The sequence below is a fragment of the Camelus dromedarius genome, chromosome X (assembly GCF_036321535.1).
Source record: "Camelus dromedarius isolate mCamDro1 chromosome X, mCamDro1.pat, whole genome shotgun sequence".
Taxonomy (NCBI): domain Eukaryota; kingdom Metazoa; phylum Chordata; class Mammalia; order Artiodactyla; family Camelidae; genus Camelus; species Camelus dromedarius.
The window spans coordinates 18,745,983-18,754,091 of NC_087472.1; positions in this window are offsets into that span (position 1 = coordinate 18,745,983).

The following is an 8,109-nucleotide window of genomic DNA, read 5'->3' on the forward strand; positions in this document are numbered from 1 at the left end:
TTGGTACAAAATGCCGTCTTTCAAAATTACTACTTTGACTTTTAGACAAACTGGTTTTAGGCAAGGAGTTTTGGGATGAGCTGGCTTTATGCTGATTGGTCTGTTACCGCCTTAATCACCCCAAAGTTCTAATTTCACATGAAACCAAAGAGAAAGGGGTGGTGGCAGGGCAGGACAACTTAATACTGACCCATTGGTGTGTAGCCCTTCAACAGTTTGCAGAGCCTTTTAAATTTTTTTATTTCTTGGGGGGGGGAGGCAATTAGGTTATTTGTGTATTTATTTACTTAATGGAGGTACTAGGCATTGAACCCAGGACCTTGTACATGCTAGGCATGCACTCTGCCACTGAGCTATACCCTCCCTGCTACAGAGCCCTTTTTTTTTAAAGTCAATTCATTTTATTCTCCTGACAACTGGACAACACAGACCATCATCCCAATTTTACAAATGAGAAAACAGGCTAAGAGAGGTGAAGCAACTTGTCCAAAGTCTCACAGCCAGTGAGTGAAGAATCTAGAATCTGGACTTCAAATTCTAGAGTGTAAGCTCTTTCTATAGTACTACAGAAGTTCCCCTAATTAGAGAGAAGACTTAAGTACAAAATGCGGTGTTCTCAGTAAGCATGATGGAAATAGACGGCGTGGTGTGGACTGGTGGGATGAGAGACAGGCCAGTGGAGGCTGACCAACTAGCACTGGCCCCAGAAGACCCAGTTGCATTTGGTTGAGTTGGCAGGAGGATGGTGGACAGCCGGGGTGGAGACAAGGGGAGTAGCCACCAGGGTCCTCCAGGCTTATGTCATCACTGAATGCTAGTGGGTGGCTGCAAGTCTGACCTCCTTGGGGCAGAGGATGAGGCGGAGGGAAGCCAGTGGCTTTTCTGAGAAGATATATTAGACATCAAACCAAAAGAAGGCGGGACATGTAGGCTACCACCCTTTGGAGATATCTTGACTTGACCAAATAAATACAATCAAATCAACGTACGGGGTTGGTTTTGAAAATGCAGAAGGAAAAAAGAAAAAGGAATTGACTTTTTGTTCACCAATTGTTTCTGGACCAAGAGGTTGGGGTGGTTGGGGGTGGGCAGAGAACCTGAAAAATAACAGGGCTTCAAATCCACCCAGAAATCAGGCTGCCCCTGAAATGACAGGAATTTGGGAGGCAAACAGACTCAGACCACACAAAGCATTTCAGGACCCCAGGTATGGTATAAAATGAGCCACAGTCAACAGCCACTTTGAAGCCTAACATTTGGGATTCTCCCACAAGCCCTGGCTGACTTGGTACCCCCTGCCCCAGGGCTGGGCTCCTCTGCTGCCTGGCCCAAACAGCCATTCTGATGTGCTTATACAATTTTATTTTTCAGGCCTAGTGGTTATTCAACTGGAATTTCTCAACCCCAAATTTCTGACTGGAGTGAGCCTGTGTCAGCTGACTGCCAAAGGGAATGGCAGAGAAGACTTAGTACCTTCCGTTCCGGCACTGCAAGGGCCTGCTGACTCTGTTCCCTGGAACCCCTCACATGGAAGGGCTCTTTTGAAAACCCAGTTTTCCCTACACCCTGGCCAGTGCTCAGAGACGGCCTCCTCTGGCTACTACTGCCTTGCACTGCAGTCAAAGGCCAGAGCTGCATCTAGGACATTTCCTAGACTGTTTCAAGTCAGGGGTCAGCAAGCTTTTTCTGTCAATTGACTTGGCAGGCCGTGAGGTCTCTGTCCCAACTGCTCAAGTCAGCCATTGTCAGGCAAAAGTGGCCAGAGACAAAATGTAAATGAATCGGCGTGGCTTGTTTTGACAACCTTATTTGTAAAGACAGGTGGTGGGCTACAGTTTGTCAAACCCTGTCTCACGTGAAGCATCAGCAAGGCCTTCAACTCAGCCCTTGAGCCCTTGTCTGGGGCCTGACAGGAAGACTTCCATTCTGCAGCAAGGTCTAGAATTAAGGAAATTGAGTGCACTGGTTAGGAGCTGGCCTCTGTGCCTTGTTATCTGATGATAATCGGGCTTTCAGTGGAAGCGGAAGTTTGGAGTCAGATCAAGGTTCAAATCCCGGCACCACTGTTTACTTCTTTGTGAGACATGAAAAGCCAGTGTCTTGATCTCAATGAGCCCTGTTTCTGCATCAGGCAGTATACTCTGCCTACTTCTCAGAGCTGGGGTCGGGATTGGATGTGATGATGCAGGTCAAGTGTTGGGCACAGTGCCTGGCTCATGCGATGTGCTTCCTAGTGGGAGCTCATATTATCTCTACTAAGGTTCACTCTAACCCTGAGAGGTGGACAGTACAGCCATCATTATCCCCAATTTATTGATGGGGAAACAGGCTCAGGGAGGTCAAGTGGCTTATTCAAGGTCATCGAGCTGCTAATTGGCAAATGAAGCCTCAAAGCCGCTTCCGTCCTCAGTTCAGTTTAGCTGCTAGGGCTCTGCTTACAGGATGCTCCCCCAGCCCTGAAGGTCACAGGCAGGTGATGCCCAGATAGGAACCAGGGTTCATTTCCCCATCAAAGCCCTTGCATTTCCCTGCGAAATATACACTTTCTTGCCAGACCGAGCATGGCCTTCACCACAATGGAGGTGACAATGCCCAAACCGATGACTGATGGGGGAATCTAATGATTGTACCTCCCAGCACGGGATCTAGAGGCTTAAAAATTCTGGCTCCTCCAAGTAGTAAGTCTGGGTCACACTTCACCTTTCTGAGCCTGTTTTATTGTTTCTAAAATGGAAAGACTAATCCCCAGCTTTCTCACAGGCTTGTAGTGAGACTCAAGTGACGTTTCTGAAGTTGAGGTTTGGTCCACTAAAGAGTGTGAGGCAGGTGTGAACAATGCCCACCTCCACTGATGCCCAGTTTGCATGTGAAAGTGCTTCGTCATCTGCAAAGTGCCATCGAAATTCATTTCTCAACACTGGACAAATGCTCATTGAGCGACTACTGGGTGCCGCATTCCTCATGACCTGGTGAGGGAGATCCAATGTTATTCCAAAGTCACAATAGCATGTCTGACCAGGACTGTGGTCAGCGCTCCTGGGACAAGTGCAGGACCCACAAACAATGCAGGATCCAGCTGGGGAGGGGAGTCAGAGAAGCTTCCTTGAGGACAAGTGTGTGGTAGGGGACTTTAGGGTGACTAGAGGTAAAGCCGAAGGGAAGTCCTAGCAGAGGGAGCACACAGCTTGAGTCCCAACACAAAGGAGGGAGTGAGTGTATGTGATTTATTCTTAAACCCATTTCCCAGACAGGAAGTGGGTCTAGGGAGGGGTTGTGACTTGCAAAATGAGAGCTTCCACTTAACTCCTTTGGGCTGGCTGATTCCCTTCCACACTCTGGGCTGGGCAATGCGAAAGCAGGGCCCTGCTGTGGTAATTAAAACATCCTCTCCTGATAACTTGGCCAACGCTCTATCGATTTCATCAGCTGCACGGGAGGGGCTGAGGCCCCACACCCACAGGACTGGGGGACTGGGTGCACCTGGGACTGCTTGCCGGCTGGCTGGACACTTTGCAAGCTTCTCAGATGTTCCACTTTCCTTGCGCTCCGCCTCCCTTTCTCCTCCACGCCCCTTAGTCTTTGGGCGAAATTCAGTGTGGCGTGGGAGGCTGCCCCCTGCTGGCTGAGCCTGGGAATGTCAGGGACTTCTCACCGGCCATTGAAGGAGCGCCCCTGAGGTCACCTCAGCTGTCCTGTTCCACAAGTGTGAGACAGAGCAGAGATCAAGGTGTGTGTGGAGGGGCAATCGGTTGGAGTTAGTCAACGATGACTCTTTTAGTTGCTTTTGCTGCAGGACTCTGAGTCTGAGCATGATTTTGTGAGTATGAGTGTGTACACCCCATGACTTGAGAGGGTGTGAGGGTGCGTCTACAGGTCATGGGCACAGGTGGGCTCTGTGTGTGTGAACACTGACTGGGCAGGTATGTGCACCTGCTCCTCAGTGTGCCGGTGTGCATGCTACCTGCTTGCACCCGGTATGCAGGTGGAGGACGGAGAGAAGTTGCCACCCAAGGATGCCAGAGTGAAATTCTCCAGCCTGTGGCTTCAAAGGGCAGCAACCAGCTCTCTGAGTCCAGGCGGGGCTCTGTTTACATCCATACAAGACTCTCCTAGGCTGGTTCTCAGGCTGTCCCAGAGAGCATTTCCCTCAGTTTAACCAGTTTTCCCCCAGCAGGTATACCCCCGTGTCCTCCGCAGCTACTGGGGGAAATCTCCTAGCCTCTGGAGGCAACAGCAAATCTGATTTCTGCACGTGCTCATGGGACAGGCCCAGAGGAGCACCCCCACACCTGCCAAGGCCCGATCCTGGGCTGCTTTTTTCCTGTGTGTGCTAGTGCAGCTTTCCTGGGCGTTCTTGAACATTCCAATTGGTTGGCCCATGCCATGCTGGTTATTAAAGATTTTCAATCATCCCTGTCCATTTCCTATGCTCCCAAGTAATATACCTATTTTAACCTGGAGCTTCTTGAGACCATGATTTAGGGTATTACTCTTATTCTGAAGCCTAACAGAAAGTTTTTTTTTTTTAAACAGCCCTCATCACCTCTGCAAATGGCATGAAAACCCTAGTCCACCTTACCAGTCTCAGCAAGCAAAATCCCTTGGTCAGGCCATCAGCCATCGGTTAAATACTTGTGCCATAAGATTGAGAACAGAAATGTCAGATCAGAGACTAATGACTCCCTTAGACTTTGACCAAAGGCCCAGCTTTCTGAGTGAGATCAAAGGGATGAGGGTTCTGGAAAATTCGAGTTCAAGTTCAAGTAAGTACTCAGGAGCAGGCCTAGCCTTGTCCTTTGCCCATGGATAGAGACACCAGCCACACCCACAGCATTTCTAGGAAACACCCTCTCCTGCTCACTGGGCTTTGGCCTCAGCTCCTCCTGGAAGAAATGCAAACAGTGGGGAGCTGCTCTCCACAGCTTACTGCCAGCAGGAGCCCCTTCTCTGCCTGCCCCCTGACTTGCTCCTTCCAACTGCCCTCCTCCCCACAGGCTGGCCCTGAGGACCCGGAGGCCAGTGTGATAGAGGGGAAGTTTGCATTCCAGTTCTGCCACTTGGTAGCTGTGTCACTCTCCCGCTCTGAGCTCTGCCTCCCTTATCTATAACCCATGACTGATGATTGTACCTCTTGAGTTGTCTTGAGGCTCAATTGAGACACTGATTCTGAAAGCACTTTGAGAAGGAAACCACTGCTAGAAGCATGTAAGGGGTGAGCGCTTCCCTTAGCCAGTACCTCAGCAGGGCAGCCTCACCCTTGTCAGGATCCCTTTTTCACCCCAGGGTGTTCAGGAAGACTTGTAAGCAACAGTCATATAGAATCCCGAGGTTGACAGGGACCTTAGCTGAGGCATCAGTAGATAATACAAGCTAATATTTATTGAGCTCTTATTATATACTCTATATACACTGTTCTAAGTGCTTTACATATATTATATTCATTTAATCTCCATAACAACCCTACGAGGCAGAAACTCTTATCACCCCCATTTTAGAGACAAGGAAACCAAAGCTCAATAAGTAAATTGCCCAATGTCACATAGCTAGTCATTTGGGCCAAGATTTGAAGCCTGGCCATTGGTTTCCAGATCCTGTGCTCTTAATCATTGTGCTCTACTGTCTCTACACAATCCTCCACTGAGTAGTCGTTTTGCCTCTTCTTGCATACCTCCCATGATGGGGAGCTCATTACTTCACAAGGGAGCCTATTTTGACTTCACATAGCTGTGGCTGCTAGAATCTTCCCGCAGGTCTGGCCAAGCCTTTGGTGACCCAGACTACACAAAGATAACAATTCCCTGAAGACTCAAGAATGGTGAAGTTTAAAAACAGGAGACTACAGAAAGCAAACATTCTCCCTGTACCCCCTGCCCCCGCAACACACACAGACTCTCTGACCCCATTCCCTTTGGCATGCCAATACCTCCTCCTTAAATGGAGATTGAAGCACGAAGTAGAATAGTTACTCCCATCTCATTATTCCTCTTTCAGCTGGGGAGTGAGTGAGCAGACCTTCCTACAGTGATAGGCCAGGACATATGCAGCACTCATTGTATTAATAGATAGTCAATAACTGCTGAATGAATGAATGAATGAGTGGACAAATGAAGGAGGCTCATAGCCTCCTTTCCTTCTAGCCTCAATCTCCTGGAAGAGTTAGTTTTGCATTGTGCTTTGAGATCCTTGAAAAGCAGCATTTCCATGGTAACGAAACATATAGATTTGCACCTCTGCAGGGCCAAATTCTTTCCTGTCACGCTGACGCTGAGTTTGCTCCAGAAAAGATCCTAAACTACCTTCTGTGCCCATGGAGTGGGTCACTGTCAATTGGGAGGCCTGAGGAGTGGGCACGGCCATGGGCGGATCCCCCAGCGCACATCTCCTCAGGGAAGTTCCTGGGCTGATCGACCTTGCTGGGGTTTCCATGGTAACAACACTAGGCTAATGGGTTGCCAGGGTGATGGTGAGCTACTGCTAAGATTGCACAGGACCGGACCACACAGGGCCACCGAGTTGAAAAGATGCTAATAACACCTTTCTGAATCTCCATGGCAACAACACTCAAGCACCGGGTAGGCTTTGTCCCAAATGCAGATTAGGCCCCCACCCACCGTACTCAGCAGGAACGCCCTGGGAGGCAGGCCACTGGCCCAGTGTCCTTTGGGCTTGGCTGCTGCCATTTCTCCCCAAGGGGAAGAGTCAGCCAGCCTGGGCTTGCTCCCCCTTAGAAGCCCCATCTCTGCCACAGGCCCCCTTGCCATACTGGTCTGGAGTGTCTGGCTGAAGAAGCCTGGATTTGGGCAGTTGGGATTCAGGGAGAAGGTCTGGGGAGGGAAGAGGGCTCAGGGTGGTTGGCATGGGAGAAAGTGGAGTTTGGGACACCTTTGGGATTGGAGACATCTCTTGGTGTGGCTACTCCCAGGCCACTGGGTTCACACACTCTGAAGCTGAGGCAGCAGCCAAGGCGCCATCTCCTAGCAAATCCAGGAGTGAGGCCAGAGATTTCAAACTACTTTTAAAGCTGTGGCCCATATGAATGCCATCAAAGCAGGACTGCGGAGCCCTGAGCCCCCTCATTCAGTCTTTTCCTTCTCCCCACCACAGTGTCCCCTGAGGCACCTAAGCTTCTGTGGAACATAACTGGAAAAACCTCTGGCTTGGGCCAGTCCAGTTGGAGAGACTAACTGGGGACCAGAGAGGGCAGGTGACTTGCCCAAGGCCCCACAGCCCATCATTTGTATAGCCAGGACTGAAATCCAGGACTCTCATGCTGGTAGTTCCACTCCCAATAAACTAGTGTGTTATGACCTTCTGGGTGACCTCTAACTCGAGCTCTTTGAATTCCTGAGGATTGCCGGGACTTCTGTCTTTCTACCCATTAATGGAGGTTATAATAAGGATCTGAGGGAGAAGAGAAGGTTCCATTTTGGAGACAGGGAAAAATGTTTAAAATGGACCTTCTAAATTTGACATTTCTGAGCACCTACTGTGTGCTAGACATTTTGCTAGCACGTGCTTTCTGTGTAAGATGTCATCTTATTTCTTCTTTATAACAAACTATTTAGACAGGCATAATTCTCTTCATTTGGCAGATGAGAAAACGAAAGCTTTGGGAGTTAACTGAAGATTGGGTCTATTAAATGCTGAGCATCTCTTCGGTAGGGATGCCGCCTTACTAGTTCTGGTAGGGGATTCTGGGATGAATGCTGACCCATGGTCTAACTCTGATGACACTGAGATGTGGCAGGTGGATCCATTTGAAGCATTAGAGCCCCCTTAGCAATCACCCCCCCAATTAAAACCACATTTAACTCTGCCCGAATCAGGGATGACTGGAAAGCAAATCCAGTCTGGAAGGACAGGCAGGTGGTATTCTTCACGACACAGCTGCTGGCCCCAACAGGCAGAACATCTTGTGAGCTGGGATGGGGAAGGTGGTGATTCCTAGTTGCCATGGAAATTTGGAGGAAGGTGTTGAACACCACGTCCATCACGTGGAAGGTCTGGGGCAGCCACAGATGGAGTTACCCCCCACCCCAGTTGGTGGCCTGGTGGGTGTGGCCCTCCTGTGTCTGCCCCCAGGAACTGCCCCAGTGTGTGAGCTGCGGC